Here is a 20,049-nt window from a genome sequence, read left to right on the forward strand (position 1 = left end):
GTGCTAAAAACTAGTGGCATCCCTCTCTAACAGACCTAAAATGTCCTCTAGCAGACTAAGCAAGGTAGGGGCAGCTGTCACTATTTCTTTTTCTATTCTGCCCCCTCTGGATGCCCACTTGGGAGGGCATGTTCCTGCTGAGATACCTGATTCTTAGGTATGTTGACATAGAGGCCTGTAAACAACAGAAGAATTTCAAATGGTAATGAAAATCTACTTTATCTGCAACATTTGTATCAGGTCAGAGCAGTGCTGTCTTTGTAAATAAATCAGCATCACAGTCTGATGTTTGTTTTCATGTAAGTGTCTGCCTGCATTGGCTGCCATCAGCTCTCTTCAAGCTTTGTGGAAAGAAGTAGGTACTTTTAGGATAGGATTAATCTGACTTATTTTGGACATTCTTTTCAAGATGAAATGGAATCCAAAAGTACTTGTTTCACTCCAGTGATTATAAGAGGAGGTGAGGTCACTACTTTTTAAATTAGTATCTCTGTCTCAGCAGATCTGTTCCACCAGTATTAGGTTTATGCTGACTGACAGCATAAAGATCAATGAGATTCTGATTGGGAAGACTGGATTAGAGGTTTTCTTTCTGACTTGTTAGGATTGATAAAAATTATTAGAAGAAATATTTGGATTCCCATTTCTCTCTTGTTCAGACCTCCACCATTTATTCTCATGAAGAAACCTGTTATTTTGCCTTTCCATTACCCTTGAACTCAGTGGAGGGTGGTACTGAATGCTAGTAACAAAAGCAGAAGAGGAAATGAATATGTTACAAACAGGGAGTGGCACAACAAGGAGTTGCACTAAATAAATACAGGGGAGCATTTCTCATTTATGCCAGCATCTTTTGAGACATTCCCCATATCTTCTCCCCCCAGAACAGGGCCCCAGAGGACTTTGTTTTCATGGACTCATTGCTGGTATTAGACTGGTTTGCTGGACTTTGCTCTGCATTTCTCTGGGTGACTGTTCTGAAAGAACTGTAAAGATCCCTTTTGTCTTTGCAGTCCATGAATAGTCCTCTGACCACGGATGAAAGCAAGGGGTTCAAAGTTATCAGTCCTATCATTCCTCAAATGACTATATGCAACATCAACTTTGACCCCAGAGATGAGCAGATCAAGAGCTAAGTAGTTTTAATCGTAATATCATAGAATCATAGAACCATGGAATGTTAGGAGCTTGGAGTAGACTTTAAAGATCATCTAGTCCCAACTCCCCCTGCTGTGGGCAGAGATACTTCACACTAGACCAAGTTGCTCAAGTTCTTACCCAACCTGGCCTCGAAATGCCAGGACTGGGGCATCCACACTCTGCCTGGGCAATCTGTTCCAGTGTCTCACCACCCTCACAGTGAAAAATTTCTTCCTAATATCTGACCTAAATTTCTGCTCTTTCAATTTGTGCCAATTACTCCTTGTCCTATCACCACAATTCCTGATGAAGAGTCCCCATCCAGCTTCCCTGTAGGCCCCCTTCAGATACTGGAAATTTGCTGTAAGATCTCTGTGCAACCTTTTCTTCTCCAGGATGAACAACCCCAACTCTCTCAGCACACCTTCACAGGGGAGGTGCTCTAGTCCTCTTATCCACTTTGTGTCCCTCCTCAGGAGTTGCTGCAATAGTCCCATGTCCTTCCTATGCTGGGGGCCCCAGAGCTGGATGCAGCACTCCAGGGTGGGTCCCACAAGAGCAGAGTAGAGGGGCAGGATTATCTGCCTTAACCTGCTGGCCAAGCTGCTTTGGATGCAGCCCAGGGTTCCATTGCCTTTCTGGGCTGTGAGCACACAGTGCTGGCTCATGTTGAGTTATTCAGCAACCATCACTGCCAGGTCTCTCTCCAATCACTTCTCCACCCAACCCATAGGGGTGTCTGGTATTGCCACGATCCAGTGTGGGGCCTCGTGCTTCACTGGGTTGAACTTCACCAGGTTTGTATCGGCCCACCTGTCAAGCCTGTCAAAGTCCCTCTGGATGGTGTCCCTTCCCTCCAATGTGCCAACGGCCCCACACAGCCTGGTGTCACCAGCAAACTTGCAAAGGCGGCCCTCAGTCCTACTGTCCGTGTCACCAGCAAAGATACTGAACAGTGTTGGCCCCAGTACTGACCCCTGAAGGGACACCCAATGTCACTGGTCTCCATGTGGACAATGAGCCATTGACCGCAACTCCTTGTGTGCTGCCACTCAGCCAGTTCTTTATCCACTGAGTGGTCCATTTATCAAATTCATGTCTCCCCAATTTAGAAACAAGGATGTCATGTGGGACAGTGTCAGGCACTTTGCATAAGTCCAGGTAGACAAAGTTAGTTGCTCTGACCATGTCCAACAATGGAGTCCTTAGTCATCCTAAACATAAAAAAATGTTTCCTGATGTTCTGATGGAGCCTTCTGTGTTTCTGTTTGTGTCCACTGCCTCTAATCCCGTCTCTGGGAACCACTGGGAAGTGCCTGACTCTGTCTCTACACCCTTTTTTCAGGTATTTGTACGCAGTGGTGAGATCCCCACTGAGCCTTCCCTTCTACAGGCTAAACAGACAATTGCAGCTCTCAAGCTTTCCTCACAGGAGAGCTGCTCCAGACCCATAATAATTTCCATGGTCTTTCACTGGGCTCTCAAGTATGTCCATGTCTCACTTGTACCAGGACACACAGAATGCCTTGATATCCTGAAATTTTACAATAACTTATTCTCGTAATTTTGGCTTCAAGGTAAACTACCCAAGTCATCTGAATTTTGATAACAAGTTTTGGTAGTTTGCACTTAAGCCAGTGGTGCTAATTTTTAATATTTCTATTATTATTTTGTTACTATTTTGCTATTAATTCATACTGTTGTTGTGAGGGCTTCAGTGGGCACACAGTGGGACGGACTCAGAGCAAAACAGCCGTAGCAGATATCCTGAATTGTCATCAGTGGCATAGCTCAAAGGATCTTCAGTGAGGAAACTGTATTGCAATTGGTGCATTCAGTACTTTACAACTGTTGTCATAAGAATATTAGATATCTGTAAGTGCTTATATGAATATGCCTAAGCTTGAAATGCCAAATATGCACAGTAATATATACACCCCTAATAATCATGTCCAATGGAATTTTATCTGGATGCTTTGCTGCTAAATAAGTCCTCAGAACCTCAGCCTAGGTTGTAGAGCAAGTGTCATCTATATGAACTTGGTGTGAAATGCTTGAAGAGATTTTAAGACAGAAAGGTGTGTGGGTTAAAAGCCTGACTGCTTGGCTTTCTATGATTACTTCACACCTGCCAAATACAAAAGAATCTGCTGCTACCACTGGTTGTGGCATTCTGATGATGCCCTTTTTGTCCATGAAATTATGAGAGGAAGGAAAATAAACCAAACTTGCAGTGTCTGCTGTATCTGTGACCTCTGTCACTTTACTCATGGACCTCTGCTGACATTCCTAATGACTTTAGCACTTGAAAGAAGTGAGCACCTAGATTTATTCAGGCAAATCTCCACATTTGGCTTCTTTATTTTTCAGATAGGCTGGGCTTTCCCCTTTATATATATATGTGTGTGTATATGTATGTATGTATGTATAATAAGGGGGGCACATGCATATATATACATATATACATATACATATATATATATATATATATATATATATATACATATGTAAAGAAGGGGGCAATGGCAGCATTTTATATCTTGTAAATATAATGTAGAGGTATTATTATGTAAAAGAGTACTTCATAACCCTTGTAGACATTTTAAAATGCATGAATTGCGTAGTTTCTGTAAAGCACTATTACAGTAGTATTAAAATGCCATGTGGGCACTTCACACTTCTTGATGTTTAAACAGCTTGTTATTTATAAACAACTTTGGACACTGCTTGCTAATTAGAAAGCAGCATTTATATGGTCATCAACAAAAAGATTATTTGTGTCTGTTATTTATTATGTAAGACTGTCACATGAATAGAAATTACTTTGTATTCTATGTCTCAGATACAGCTTTTTATCATTTGCCAAAAATTTATACTAAAGTGGTTTTCAGTCTTTTTGTATAGGCTTTTAGGCACCCCAAACTCCAGCAACTGTCTCTTCTAATGGAAGTAACCCAAAAAGATTGTTACTATTACTTCTGTTTTGCTACTTTTAATGATAAACAGATTTCCTACTTAGAGGCAGGCCTAAAGCATCCTGAATGTTTGGATCTGGTTCAATCAGGTGAATGACCTATTGAAATCTGTTTAGACTACTACATTCAAAATTTCAGAAGGCAAATGCTCTCTCTTAGATCTTCCTAAACATTGCTTGTAAGGAAGTAATGTCATTGCTTGTGCTTTATCAGCTGACTCAGGGAATAACAAACTTGATGTTTCAGTAGACATATGTCTTGACCAATGAAATGATAATTAGATTTTGAGGATATTGCTCACTCCTGCACAGACTTGGTGCATTCATCTTAGGCAAGGGAGATGAAAAAGAGGCAGAAGATAAAATGCAAAATATTTTTTAAACTTACAAACATTTGTGCCTGAGTGACTTATGTCAGTAGTAGTTCACTTTCTTAAAATCTCACAGTATGCCTTGTAATCAAATAATTTGCTTCTAAGTAAATATCTGTAACATCTAATAGTATATAAAGGTATCAGATATATAAATATTTGACTCAAGATGCAGTAAAATGAGAACTAGTAACCAGAGTCAAGATAAGTGCCTAATAGTAACTTCCCTTCAGGGTCATTCAGATTTGACTTTCTACTTATGCGTCAATGTTTTTGAACTTATATAAAATAAATTTGAACTGGTCAAGGATTTACTTTATCTGATAGATTTCATATAGATTGGAACTGCAGCCATTTTCATGGAAAGCTGTGTCCTTTGCAGTGATAGAGCATTTTTTGCAGATTTCTTAGCCAATCATTAAATGAATGCAGCTTTTTCTGCCTTAGGAGGTATGTTTTTAGTGCTTTGGTTGTATCTAGATCTTTTTTGAGCAAAGCATTTTTTTCCATAATGTTGTTAAGTCTAGCCTCAGAGAAAAGCATACTTCTGTTTTCAGAACAGCATAATCCATTTTTCATCCTTCTTTAACATTTTTTTATCTAGAATTGAAAAACTTAGGTTTTATTACCTGTTGGCAAAGTGGAGCTTGTTTTAAAACAGATAACTATTGCTAGACAGGCCCTTTCAGATGGTGGGAAGTATAAAACCAGACTCATAACTCCAGGTTTTTCTCAGCAGGGATGAATAAAGACAAAAGACCACCTCCCTCAACTTGCTGGCAATTGTCATCCCAGTGCAGTCTAGGATGCAGCCATCCTCCTTTGCTGCAAGGACACATCACTGGCACATGGTCAGCTTGTTGTCTGCCAGGACCGTCAGGTCCTTTTCTGAAAAGCTTCTTTCAGGGAGGACTAACTTTATAGTGCCAAATTTGCTTGAGAACTGTGATTTAAACTCTGAAGCTGAGATCTGAAGAAGGGCTTAAATGCATCAATGATGAATGTCAGAGAGCAGTGTTCAGTCACAGAGCTGCAGAATCTGGGATGCCTGGCAGGGAGGTCTCCAGGGGCATACAGAAAGCTAAAAGCCTTTGAATACCACCAGCATGTATAGCTGGGATCTCGTCCATATGAGATGTTTGAGCAGGAAGGTACCTTCTCCATCTGACAGTGAAATACTGAGGACCAGAATATTTCCTAAATTCCATTCTCCATCTACTCAAATTCCTGCCCCAGATCCTGCCAAGGGAGGCAGGTGTCTCCAGCAATTTTCTCTATAACTTGAGTGATGATCACTTTCTCCTGATCTTTTCCTTTAGCAACATGTTAGGGCCCTTATTCAGTATTTTTAAGTATCAGCTCTAGGTTTTCTGTTGTTTGAGGGGGACCACTTCTCAGGAGAGTCTCTGAAGTCAGGTTATCATATGAAGTCCTTGCACTTCCCAGAACAGGATTAAATATGCTCTGAGTATGAGAGGAGAGAGGATTCTTCGGCTTTTTGAGTCTCCTGGGAGTCTGAGGCCTGAATCTCACTTATGCAATCCTTCCCTCCTTCTCATTTCCTCATCTTTAATTGTTTTATAACAAGTGTGAAAACTTTATCAGAAAAAGTAGAAAAAGCCTTTCATCTTTCAAAAATTATGATACTTTACCCAACTAATGGATGTAGTTCACAGATACTCTGCAAATTTCATTCATAAATCTGTTTGAAGAAACAACTTTTTCCCACACATTTGTACCATACATAGATATTTGAGTCTGGATTACTTTAATTAGGAGTCCAAACTCTTCAGATTGCTGCAGCGATCCAAGTAATGACTGCTGCTTATGAAACAGTTCCTTAAAAAAAAAAAAAAATCATGCACAAAGAAAGATTGTCTGTAAAAGATCAGAAATAACAACAATAATAGTAATAATAGAGTTAGGTGTACCATGGTTTAGATATAGACAGTTAGCAGATGTCCTTAAAAGCAATCACTTAAACCCCAAGCAATTGGTTAGCATTACCCTCAATGGCATTTTGACATTAGACTGGCATAAAGTACTAATCTTTGATGAGCTTGCTGCTAAAGTATTTTTCTGCATAACTTCATCCTTTTTTTATAGCTATTATGGGTAAAATTCCAGGTTAAATCACATTTTGCCTTCTCTAGGCCATCCATCATCTCCTAAACGCTTTTAAATATCCTGGAATGAAATTGTATTTTCCAGGTCCATGATTTCCTGAGGTCAGAGCAAAGCCCGTGCTGTGCAGAATGGAAAGGATGTGTACCACTTCACAGTACTGACTGTCAGTGCCTGGGGTGGTGTTACAACACCTTGGAGTTCTTTCTTGAAGAACCTCTGAGGTAACATAGGTATGGTGTTTACAATGACCAAGGTTTAACAGCCTATGATAGTTGTGTCATTCTCATTTCATCTTCCCTTATGTTTTGTTTTTGTCTGTGTCTTTTCTCCTGTTGTGTTTCAGGTGAATTATTTCTCTTTTTTTGTCAATCACATCAGCAATTAAAGCTGTCACTGGCCTTTGTTTTTCTTCAGTGACTTAATTTTCCTTTGGTTTTACATGTGCAAATCCATTGTCTTCAAAATATAGCTGATGTACCATCTAAGTAAACCCCTCAGGAATGTAAACATGAGTCAATTAAGAGACTAAAAAGTGATGTGAAATCTGCATGTGAAGAATACTATGGCCCTGTTTAAAAATATTAAGTGTAAAATTTTAAATTTAAAATTTTAAATTAAAAATTTTAAAATTAAGTGTAAAATTTAAAAAAATTAAGTGGCTTTACACAGGTTGTTCTCTTCAAACTTGGCAACTGCCTTCTTGAAGACTCTGGTCATATGTCTTTTGAGGTTCAATCACAGATTTGTTTGGTTCCCAGTGTGGACATATTGTGTGTTAACTTGACATTACTTCTTATTTGTTTATCCTATTTATATATGAATTCTCTGTTACTATGGCTACATAGATTTCTGCAGGAGCAAGTCACAGTTTAAGCCTCTGTGGTTCAGATGTTCCCAGGAGAGACTTTTTTATATGTTATGCCCATATCTGCAAGGGTTCATGAATCTCTAATTCCAAACCAATTCCTTAGGCTTAACATGAATCTCTGTATGTTGCAATGTTCTTCGATTGCAGTTCATTGTTCTAGGCCTTGACAAAGCTATGAGACAGTAAAAATTAGAAGATTTAAAAATGTCTGTCATCTTAGTGGCTACTTTTGAGCATAGACAACAAGAAATCCCACAAGTATTTGGTCCAGTCTGAAAGGTGACTAAAGGTGATCTTTTTATGTCTTAATAATTATGACAAGAATCAGTGTTCTCAGTGCGAAGCCTGTTACAAAAGTGATGGCTGATGCAGGATTGAAATTTTACAGCCTGTAAGCTGCAGGGGAAAAGATGACATCATAAGTATTCTTTTTGATATTTGGATCTACTATCTCAATTCATTAACTAATTTTTGTATAATAGACTGGGTTTGAATGAAATCTTCAAATTTATGTGAACACACAGTAATGATTAATTTAACATCCTGATACCTTGGCCATAGAGGAGACCTCTATTTTACAGGCTTTGCAAATTTAGAATGAAAAGACAAGCCCAACCCACACAGAATTTTCAGGATGTATGGACTAGAGTAGTCCCACCGGTTTTTATATGTGTCAGTTCACAGTGAATGAGAACCACAGACAAACCTGATGTAAAGAAAAAGAAGTAAAAAATAAGTGCTTATGCCAACCAGATCTCTGGAAGAAGTTCACAGAGCAGAGTTATTTTTTACCATCACCTTGAATGTCCTTGAATGTCACCTGAACAGCCTGGAGGGAATGTTTCTCCAGATCTTCCCTCTCTGTTGGTGATAGCTAAGGCCCAAGGCAGGGAAGAATGCAGGGAAGGCCGGGGCTGTTATTTCTTGTTTTTACTGTTGGCCTTATATGTCTGTTACTGTCCTGTAGAAAGTAAGGAGGTCCTTGTACTACTCTAACATGAGAATAACATTCCTGAAGGAAGCTGTTGCACCAGGATGAGAGTTGAGCAAGCAAATCCCTTGGGCCACCTTTGCAGTCTGGTCACTGAATCTGTTGAGCCTCACCACTCCTAAGTTCATTAATACACCCAGTTGTCCCAGCTGGAGATGGATCCTCAGAAAAAGGTAAGAGAAATTTCATTCTGTGAGGTATTTATATAGCTTATTTTTATATTATTATATGTATATGTATGTGATTAAAGTACTTATGTAATGTAGGTCATCAGTAAGACTTCAGAGAAAGTATGACTAAAATTATTCACTTTGAAAACATATCTTTAAAAATATTGTCAAGGAAAATATGATCCCCAATGGCCAAAGCTGCAAGCCAAATAATAAATTGTTTATCATATCTATTCTCATTGTTGTGAATGCTGTTACCACACTAACAGTATTCTGTTTAAAATGACGATTAGACCTTGAGGTCAGTTTACTTAAAGGACTTCATTGGGTAAGTCCTTAAGTGAAAACATTTTGGAAATTAGCTGTTCCATTAAGAGATCAATTGGGAGACTGAAGTGCTTGGGTGGGCATGAGTCTTGAGGCGTTAAAATCTGCTGTTCTGGAAATACAGGTGCATTCCATTTTACTATTAGCTGCCTGGACTGTACAGCCTCAGCCAGAGCTGTCTGTTGTTGTACAGAGGACTAATGAAAGCCTGGGATGCTTTTCACTGAGACAAAGACACTGAATGAAGGGAAACTATGGTGAAAATCTGGTCCTTAGCTAGTAAGGGTGGCACAAAGATGTTAATTCTTGCTTTTGCATTCCTTAGGTTTGTTTCTTGCATAATTAATTAGTGAATTTTGCATGTCCAGGTTCTCTGAGTTTTCTTTCTTGAGGAACTCCAAATAAACTTGAATTGTAAACTTGAATCCCACATCAGGCTCTATTGAACTATTTCAGTGCAAATTCAGAAGAGAGCCTTGGTTATTTCTGAAAATTTGGGCCACAAGTTGTTTGACCTCTCAGACAATTTGAAACCTTAGGGTTACAGGGAGTATATGGACTGCAATGTGATTATAGATCTACTGAGACTTTAACCTGGTTTATTGTGTTCTACTCAGAGTCTACTTTTTCAGACAGAAAATACTTCAAAAAAGGTGCCTTAGCATGAAACTCCTTCAGACACAGCTCAGATGCACAAGGGAAACTTCATGAGCATGTCTGTTCTACTAACTGGTTAGGACCGTGTGCTTTTTACATCTTCCCTTATTATACCAAGTCCGAAGTGCAGCTCATCTATGATTCTTCTTTCTCTAGGCAAGAACCAATAGCATAAATTTAGCTACTCATACATATCAGTGCTACTCAGTCCTAACCCTTCCTTGCTGTGAAATTCCATATTGATTTTATTTTTTTCTCTGTGCTTCTTACGGCATGAATTGATTATGATTCCCTGTCTCTGGTATCTGGTCTCTGCAGTTTCACAGCTTTTCATAGCCACGTGAATTATCAGCTGTGCAGTACATGCTCATTGCAAGGAGATGCACACTGAAGTGGGTGGGAGGAATTTGAACTGATTTTCCCACTGATTTGTGGAACTTTCAGATTTTTTTTTGAAGTATCTGATCTTTCATGACTCTTCAATCAAACCATGAAAAATATTTGCACCTCTTTTTCCTTTTATCCATTTTTAAACATATGCTGATAAATACATTTAGATCTACCAAGAAGGTTTCTCAGCACTGCATTAAGAACAAAGTATGAATATAATTTTCTTCTCTTTGTAACACAAATATAAAGTTTTGAACTCAAAGACAATTTTCTTGCAGAACATTCTTTTGTCAAAAATGGTGTTTTGATGGATTGAAACCTTTTGCAAAGGCCTGTCATCTCCTTCCAAGACTCAGAGGAGATGCTGTCATTGATGCTTCCTAGGGTTTTTGTTGTTTTATTTTCCATTTTCCTGCTCTTTCTGTAGCCATCTTTGCTCATTGCCTGGCAGGGGCATTGGACAACTATATCCAATCTTTCTGGCTTACTGTGTCCATACTCTAGACTTTGCTTCTTGGGATGTCCTTAGGACCAAATGGCTCATTTGACAGGCTGTTTAATTGCCCCAGTCCTTCAGGCTTGTAAGCCTGGCCCCATCTTTTTAATCAGGCTGACTGCCCCATCCCCAAAGTGACTGTGACGGGGCTGGCCTGGCTCATGAGTTTTCCTGTTGGTAGGAGCTGGGGTTTCCATCTGCTGAAGCAGCTTGTAAATAGGATGCCTGGATTCAGTCAATAGAAAGCAGGGGAGCTGGCTGACCCCAAAGATGTCTATGATTATGGGGGAAAGGAAGAACAACAGTTTTCTTCTGTGGGAAATCTTATAGTTGTTTATTTGTTTTAAAAATCTTAGGGTTATTTGGTTGTTTTCTAAATTAAGCAACAAGATTTATAAATACACAGTGTCAGACACTCTACAAATAATTCTAGTCAGCTGTCTAGTTGGATGATACTCTGATGCTGTTGGTGCTTTTGAAGATCTTCAGGAATCCCTGTGCAAATGATAAATATAAAGGAGCTTGATATGAAATCACTTGAAAAGTATGAATCACATCTTAATCTTGTTCCTTGAAGAGATGCAAAATACAGTACTATGTCAAGATGAAATCTGTATTTCTTTAATATAGAAATGTAGTATATTAGTTTAAAATCAATGCTCCAGATTGAAGACCAGTGTAAATTAGCACAGCTACACTGACCTAATTCAAGCCATATTGATTTACACTAGATATGAATCAGTCCTGCAGAACAGAGATTTAGTAGAAAATATGTAATACCTAAAGCTGACTGAATATGTGAAAAAAGAGATATGTCCCTATCAAAGTGCTTTGTCATTTGCCATGCTTGTGTGAATGTCAAAGTGTTAGCCAGTAGGCTTACATCAGGAACTATTCTCCATTAATTTTCTAACAGAAGTCTAGTAAAAGACCTGCCTGATTGATCCAATCTTTCTGTAAGGGTTGGACTGGCGACATGAGAAAATATATTTCTTGGTGTACTGCTCTCATATTTTATCTTAACAGTAAAATATTTTCTGTTCCTCTGAACCACAAGTGAATGTCACTGACAATGACGAGATACAGGGCTACTCCAGCTTGATATTTCTTGCCTTGCTGAGTGCATGTAGCAATGGCTTTTGCCATAATAATTGAAACATATCTGAGCTGGGAGTCTAAAAGCTTCTCCTCTTTCATTGGAGTAGACATAATTTCATAATTTGGAAAAACTTTAACCATGAGCCAAGGCTCATGGTGAATTAGGGGTATTACTTAGGAAAATATAAAAGATTTGAGATACTGCTTTTTACCCCATCACTGGATTAAAAAAAATTATGATGGACACTTCAAAGGCTCTCGACAGAAATAGCAGTCAACTAATAATAAAACTTAATTGTGAAGATGCTCATACCTGAGATAGGTTAACTTGTTTGCCTGTCAGGTGGGTTATGTGCAGAGGAACAAGTCATAGATTATATTCTCATCATTACAAGTTGCTTTTATTCCTCACAACCTGGTGGCCTTTAAGTTCAGGTTGCAGAGGTCTCTTTTGATGATAATTATTTTGCTTTGGGCATGCTAAATGCATTTCTTGGCTGCATAACACACTCATTTCAATTAATTCATCTTCAGACTCCATGCTGTCAGCTTAATGGAGAATGGGAAACTTATCTTAAAGATCCTATTTATTTCGACTCTTATAAGAAAAAAAAAGGTACAGGTCTGACCTGCATTATATTAACATTGCTGTGTAGTAGAGGAAGGGTCAAATTTCAATTATTCCATTACCAGCATTCAAGTGGATAATCACAAGTGCTAAGTTTTGTTTGTAAGGTACTTGGATGTTTGGGATTTTTTAAATAAAAGGAAATTTTTTTCCAAGCATGAACATTTCTCAAATGAAATTGCAGTTAATTGAAGCTGTAATTGCTTTAGATGAACATCATTACAATGTTTAGAAAGTAGCTTTGAGTTGTTGGCTTTTTTAATGGCTTTTGAGAGAAAACCTGCAGCATTTTTTATGCTATATTTTAAAAAGGTTCAAAACGGATTTTAGATAGAATTAAATAGATTTAATTCAGATTTAATAATTTAAAAATATTCTAAGAACATATTAAAATATTGAATTCTGGAATGAAAGAAAGTAAGTTAGGGGGTTACCAACACTGTGAATACTATCCAAGCATATTAAATTAAATGTTTCAATAATATAGTGTCTTGATGCCTTTCTTTTGGCAGTGAGACATATTTTTCCCACCCTATACTCGGGATCTAACATGCTGCTAAAGATATTGTGTCATCTGCAGATGTAATTAACAGTTACCATATGAATTTTTGTATTTTTAAAAGGAGCTATTTGCACAGACCTGATGCAGCTTCCACATACCCATGGGGCACTCAGTGTTTTACTGACAGCTCAAAAGAAAATTGAGTGTATATAGATATGTCTTAGGTTTGTGCTTCTCAAGTGGCTGCCAAGGAAATCAGTAGAATTGTGAAAGACTGACAAGTTTGACCTCCTGGTGCTCCTCTCGATATTTCAGTCTCAGTGTCTTGCATTGGATTCCTTCTCTCTGCCACATTTCTCTCGTGGTGGATGGGACTTGGAAGCTGCTTTAGAGGCCAAACTCATTTCCTTGTGAGTAACCTGCTGGGATGCTCTTCAGATCATGAAATTTCCTGTTGCAGGGGTTTGCTACTTCCCATACTACCTAACTTGACATTAGGTTTCTTCTTGTTTAAATAATTTTCTTACTATGCTACTTGGCAGAAATACCACACAATTACTCTCATCTTCTTCACCATGGAGGTGATCAGAGGTGATAAGCATTTGTTATGGTTTAACCTGGGAGACAGCTGAACAGCACACACCATCCCACCCACCCCCAATGGGTTGGAGAGGGAAATGGAAGAAAAAACCTAGCAGCAATCATGGATTGAAATAAAGCCAGTTTAATTGTGCAAAAAAAGGGGAAAGGTTAATAATAATAATGATAAAAGAATTAGAACATACAAAATAAGTGTTGCACAAAGCAATCACTCGCTACCTGCCAAACTATGCCCAACCAGTTTTGAAGAAGTGTTCCTGACCAGATTTTTTCTACTTTATATACTGAGCATCTTGACATATGGAATATCCCTTGGGTCAGTTGTGGATCAGTTATCCTGGCTGTGTCCCCTCCCAACATCTTGTGCATCCCCAGCCCACTCACTGGTGGCATGGTGTGAGGAGCAGGAAAGGTCCTGGCTCTGGAAGGGCTGCTCAGAGGTGACTAAAACATCCCTGTTTTATCAACGTTATTCTCATCCTAATTCCAAAACACAGCACTATATCAGGTACTAGGAAGAAAATTAGCTCTATCCCAGTTGAAACTGGAACGTGTAAAACATGTTGTTTGATGTTTTTCAGAGCTGCAGTTTATTGCTCTGCTAGCTACAGCAAATGGAAAGTATAATAAAAAACAGGTTACTATTAGTCTCAAATAAGCATTTAACTTAATCAGCTAGTTACTGTATATTAATTAAATCTAAATATCTTATTGAGAGGCTCTTTCTGAGATTGTTTCATGCCATCTGGTTAGCTTGTTTTAAGTGACAAAGGATATAGGTAATTACATTTCTATTAAGTACAATTTTATGGGCATTTTTCAAGATGTAGTGAAAGAATAGAGATTTTACCATTTAAGAATAATTACTTGCATTAAGAGTATATATACAGACTGCTGTAGTAACCTGTCTTTGGAGCTGTGTCATGCAGATAAGAACAAAATATCAGCATCTTCTTGTGTTGCGGCAGCCTTAGAATGAAAACCAGAGACATATCTTCAACCAACACAAATCTTCTGAAGGAGATTTCACATTTTTTCGTCCTGTTTCTTCTGCTCAGTAGACCTAAGTCTGCCTTGCAAGCCTGTGAATTTCTTATCAAGAGATCTACAATAGTGGAATATTAGGATAGGATAATTCTGGAGACAGAGCAGACTAACTGGCCATTTCAACATTGCCATCCCTTGGTGCTCTTACTGCAATTTACCTATACATTGCCACTGCTGCCACCTCTATCTACACATGGGACATCTGTATCTCCCAGGATGTAATATAACCAGGGGCAAAAGAAGAATAACTATTTTCTCTTTAAATTAGGTTATTTAAGGTGCAGCTGAGAAGCAAATAACTGAAACGATGACAGCATTTAGTGAAACATTCTCTGCTGTGTGTTTAGTGCTCTATGAAGTCTAGTGAGAAAGGAATTTTTTTTGAATTTGTAAAAAAGGAAAAGTCTTTTTGAAGTCATACTGCTGCTTTTGTCAAAGCATGGATCTGTTTGTCATTAGATATGGATAACAGTAATTTTTCACAAAAATCATCTTTTCAGCTTAGTATTAAACACAATTTAGCCACACCAATTCTTGTTCAGAGACGTGCTGAGTGACTGAAAGAAAATGAATGTCAGTTTTACCTGGTAATTAAGAAAAGGCCATTAGCTGTTTGTCAGGACGCCTTTGGTCTGCAGCCACAGATGTTATGGTCAAGCCTGAAAGGGAACAAGTGTCAAAAGTTAGATTCTGTCCCCAGGGGCAGTTTTATTCCCTGCTCAAGCCGTGAGGGTGCCATAGGCAATGCTTAGAGTTGATGTGCAATCGGTTTCTTTCTGTGGCCAGCTGGGAGCTGAGAGTTTCTGTGACAACCACCACTTTTCACTAATGGAAAGATAATGGTAACACAGCACCTAAAGGAATTGGCCTTTTGTATTGTTCAGAAAGAAGAGTAGAAAGAAAAGGTGAGACAATTTCATAGGGACTTCAGTACAATGACTGGCCAAAGAGAAGGGTTTTCCAGGTGCAAGGAACACGGGGGTGTTGTGTTAGGTTTGGTTCACACTGCATCTATCTTATTTATATGTGCTGCTTCTAAGACTTGGATTTGAGGAGCTGTTGTTTAAATGTGTTTAATGAAAGTCAAAACCTCACAAAAATCAACAGGCAGCTCCCTAACATATTTAGATATTTTATCTGGCAGGAAGCAAGTTCAGATAAGAATAGGCAGAAAATAATGGAGGCCCTCAACATCCACATTGTTTAGCAACTGGATAATGATATAATTACAGATTTGATGGCAGAGTGCTTAACAGCCAGAATCATTGTCTCATAAAGTCTACATGCAGTGGGCTCTGCTGAAGAGAATGTGCCCTCTCCAACCCATTTGAATGCTCTTTCAATGCCATTTCAATGCTTTTCATTCTTCTGTGTGAGGGAAGTAGAACCATTTTGGTGGAAAGGAAGACTTTAGCACCAGTTTCTGAAGGCACAATTTGAATAACTGTGAATTAGTACTAGATTCATAAGCTATGGTTCCAATACAATTGTAAAGAAATAACCATTCTCTAAGCAATGTATTAACCAGAAAGATGCTAGAACAGAAATATATATAACAGAAATAAAAAATATAACAGAAATAAAATTTGTGAGGTGAAGTACATAATGTGAACCAAAAAACTAATTTCTGTTTTTTCATCTTTTTTTTTTGCCCCATTCTTTGTCATTTCTCCCATTGAACACTAAGCCTTTTATCTTTCAGCCTCATGATCCCTATTTTCAGAATGCTAAAGGCAGCAGAACCGTTGCGGTTAGAGCACAGTAGCAAATCATCTATCAAATAATCTTATCCAGGCATCTTAAAATTCATTTTTCTGCCTGAGCTCCCACTCTACCTCCTTTTAAGAGGGGAACAGAAAGCCCCAGAGCTCTCACTTAAATTACACCAGTTCCCTCTACTCTGCTTATTAGTTTCAGGAGGCTCTAAATTTCCACCAATGAATCAGACTTGCTGGCTTTTCTTTAACCTCGGTCACACAGCTGTCATACTGTAATTGCAGACTTCAAACTGAAGAGAAGACAGTGAAGCAACTGCAAAGGTGATTCTTTACAGGGCAAGAAAAAAGTATGTTCTTACTTTAAATTAAACTAACCAGGTGAGGACAAGACAGCATGCAAATGCTAGGTCAGGTTAAGCAGAAAGCCTGAGCAGAAGGAAACCTCTCTAACTCCTGTAAATTAGCCACAAAACCAGCTGCACTGCCTTTTTGAGTACTTAATCAACTGATAAATTTGGAGGTTGGTTATATAGGCAGAGACAAGAAAGGAGGCTAGAAAATATTCCCATAGGAACTTAGGGTCCAAGCCTCTGAGGACTGGTACCAAGAAAAGTGATACTTGTTTCTATTTAAGAACACGCTAATTTATATCCTGAACCATCAGTTTTCAAGGTCTGAGATTACTTATTGTATCCTGTTCTTGGACCTGTGTTTTTCCCAACTTGATATGAGTGCAGCTGGGAATTTGGACCAAATTTTAGGCCACAGCAGCCCAGTAAGTTTTTTTTTTAATCGTTATTATTATTACTACAGATTATTATTTTGTTTTTATTTCAGCTGCTGTTAGTTCCTATTAAACTGCAGATCAGAAGCCTATATTTTCCCACAGCAGCTATAACCCCTAGAGAGCATGTAGAGCTCAGAGAAGCAGCCAGCAGTGTTTGTTTCTTGTACATCACCCTGAGGGAAGGCAGTGCTGGTACACCTCCTGTTTTCCTAGGAAATTATTTCCCCTGCAGCAGAAGGGAGCTGTGCTAGCAATGGGAAGTGTAATTTGTAGCATGCTGAGCCATCTTCACTCAATATTGCCCTAGACAGTGGGTTTTTTCTGCAAGTTCAAATCATTTTGAAATGGGAATTTATGTAAGTGCCTAGCTCTTAGGAGAACTCAGCAGATATGTGCCATATATGTCTATGTGGAGTGAAGTGTGAAAAAATTAGAAAGAGTATAAGAAGGAGAAAAAGCATGAGCAAGGAAAACAGCTCTTACAATCGGGCTCCTTGATCACTTTAGGAACACTTCAATGGCAATTCTGCAGCTCCAAAAATACTGGGTGCTCAGCAATACCACCCTAAAGTAGGGAATTTAGGTGGTTGTACACAGAACACTGATATTAGCTCACCAAAGTGCTTAAGAACTTCCAAGGTCTTGACTTAGCAAAGCCGTGTTATGCAGCATTGCCTGCATGAGTCTTCTTGAGGTAGTTATAATATAAGAAAAAACAAGAACAATAGATAATTAAATCAAAATGGTCTGAAGAACTTTACATGTTAATCAAAGATTGTCATAGCCAAAGGAGTCAAAAATGCTTAGGGAGAAACCCAAGACTAAGGAAAAGGAATCTTGTGAGAACAGATAGCTTCTTGTAGGCTCTGGTTTCCTCTCTCTCCACCATAGGTTGTGAGTGGCTGTGCTTAGAAGTTCTGTGGTTGCCTCAGTAGGGTCAGGAAATGTGCCTGGTGACTGTTGTGTGCTGCAGCACAGCCAGAGTCAGATCAGCCTGAAATGTCTCAAGGAACAAGAATAATGAGACGTGAAGGGCGAATGCTCAAAATACAGCTACAGAGCAATGGACTCAGAGGGCAGAAGGTGACATGAATGTAAAAGAATCTTGAAGAATTCCACATGGAGAAATAGTAGAGATAAGAAATCCTGCCACATATTATCCATTTTTAATGAGGGAATCTTTGATGAGGTCTGAGGCATCCTGAAAGGAAACACTAAGATAATTATGTTAGGCGACTTTTAGGAGTTGTAATCAATAATTGCTTTATATAACATTTGTGAAACCTATAGTGAAATACTGAACTACTCATGCCATCAGGATTAATAAAAAAACCCACTTACAATGGACCTTCCTGGCTGGAGTACCTTAATTGAAGTCCATTTAAAATCTATCTAGGAGTCCTTAGTTCTAAATTAAAGACTTTCTTAGCTGGTCTGGCTGCTTCTTGCTGCCCCATGCCAGAGGCATTTTTCATTTGCCTAGGTGATAATATGCCCATTGTAATAAATATTCAATCATACAGTGAACCACTTGGCACTTGAATTTTTTTCTAGATTACTGTCAAGTCAGCCAGCTTGAAGGGGCAGCAGGTTATTTTCAACAGCTGGCAAGTTCTGGCAGTAAATAAATAGTCCTTTTTATTTACATATTTTCCTGATTTATTTACATATTTTCACTTTGTTGTCTTTTATTGATTTATACATGATGTATTTTATTTACAGCCTCTAGAGGTAATAATACCAAATAGAAAGTGTGTGCTACTTTAAAAAGATAGAAGAGCTATATTACAATACCATGAGCTGAATTCCATTGAGCATACATGAATGAGAATTGAATACGAGGAGAGGGAGAGAGTGAGGCATCTATCTTTCTGTCTGTACCTGTATATAAAGCCATATGTGTTGCTCTACATACAAAAATATGATTGCAACAAAAGTAAGGCTTTGATGTTCCGTATATTTTTTATTGAATTAGAAGAAAAAACATGACCACATTTTTTGCAATGGGAATATTTCAAAAAGGAAGTGGAAAAGCCTTGGAAGGGAATATCTGAGTGGTGGATAAACAAGAAGAAATAGCAGTGGGTAGAATAAAGCTGGTCACCCCTAGATGCTAGTCATGCTATTTTATGTTGTATTATTTTGTCCAGGACACAGGCAATTTGCCATGGGTAGCCATTTCTAAAACATTAACCTCTGGGATCTGAGTTCTGCTCATCTAACCCACTGAAATAATTCTACTATAAAACAAGATTTCTTGCAGTCTGACTTGGCCCTTGAAAGGCTGGATATATTTTTTTCCTGCATTTGAAAGTAAGACTGTAAACATTCTAGCCACATAGCTGGCAATAGGAACAGTTATTGTTTCCTTCTTCTCATCAAAAATTGCATCTGGATTGTTTGCAATTAAAACAAACATGCAAATACAATTACAAATTTTAGCTTAGAGAAGCAGCCAGTGCATGCCAAGGACTTTCAATTGTGCTATTTGATTATAAAGATGCAGCCAGCAAGTACAGAACTGAGGCATTGGGGTGGGATGGGGGCAGTGAGCTAGGCAGGCAGGAACTGGGAAAGGATCATAGCACTGCTGCTGGGGAGATGGTATTAAAAATTTTGTATGGGAAAGATGCACAATGCCATCACTCCTGGGGCTGTCCTCCACAGCTCCTTTCAAGGCACTCTTCCTGTGGCAATGGACAGGGTTATTTTGTCTGCCCTCTGTTGTATTGCACTAAATAGTTTATTTAGTAGTTGTTCTGCGCTGGGTAATGGGAATTTTGTACTGAATGTGGTATGTCATGTAGATTATTCCCCCTTTCTCATCACGTGGTTTCTCCCCATGCACTCCTTTCTACACACCTGGTGGTCTGCCCCATGGATACCCCTCCCCTCGCCCTTCCCCAATGGCATCCCATTGGCCACAGCCTCTTTCCCTGCCCCCTTTCCCTTGGGGGATAAAACCCCACTGCAGGTAAAGGTTTGGCCTCTTTTGCCACCTGGGTGGTTGCTGTGGCCAGCAGTGTCCCATCCCAAGCCAATAAACAGGACACTCGTCCCGACATGGTGGAAGAGCGCTCCTCATCTTTTATCTTCAGTCCATGCAGGTCCGTGTGGGCTTGGGTTCCAGCTGGCCGGATTGGACCCATACAAAGCCC

The sequence above is a fragment of the Agelaius tricolor genome, unplaced genomic scaffold, assembly GCF_023055355.1.
Source record: "Agelaius tricolor isolate 1412-34295 unplaced genomic scaffold, bAgeTri1.0.p SCAF_1, whole genome shotgun sequence".
In the NCBI taxonomy this organism is placed as follows: Eukaryota; Metazoa; Chordata; class Aves; order Passeriformes; family Icteridae; genus Agelaius; species Agelaius tricolor.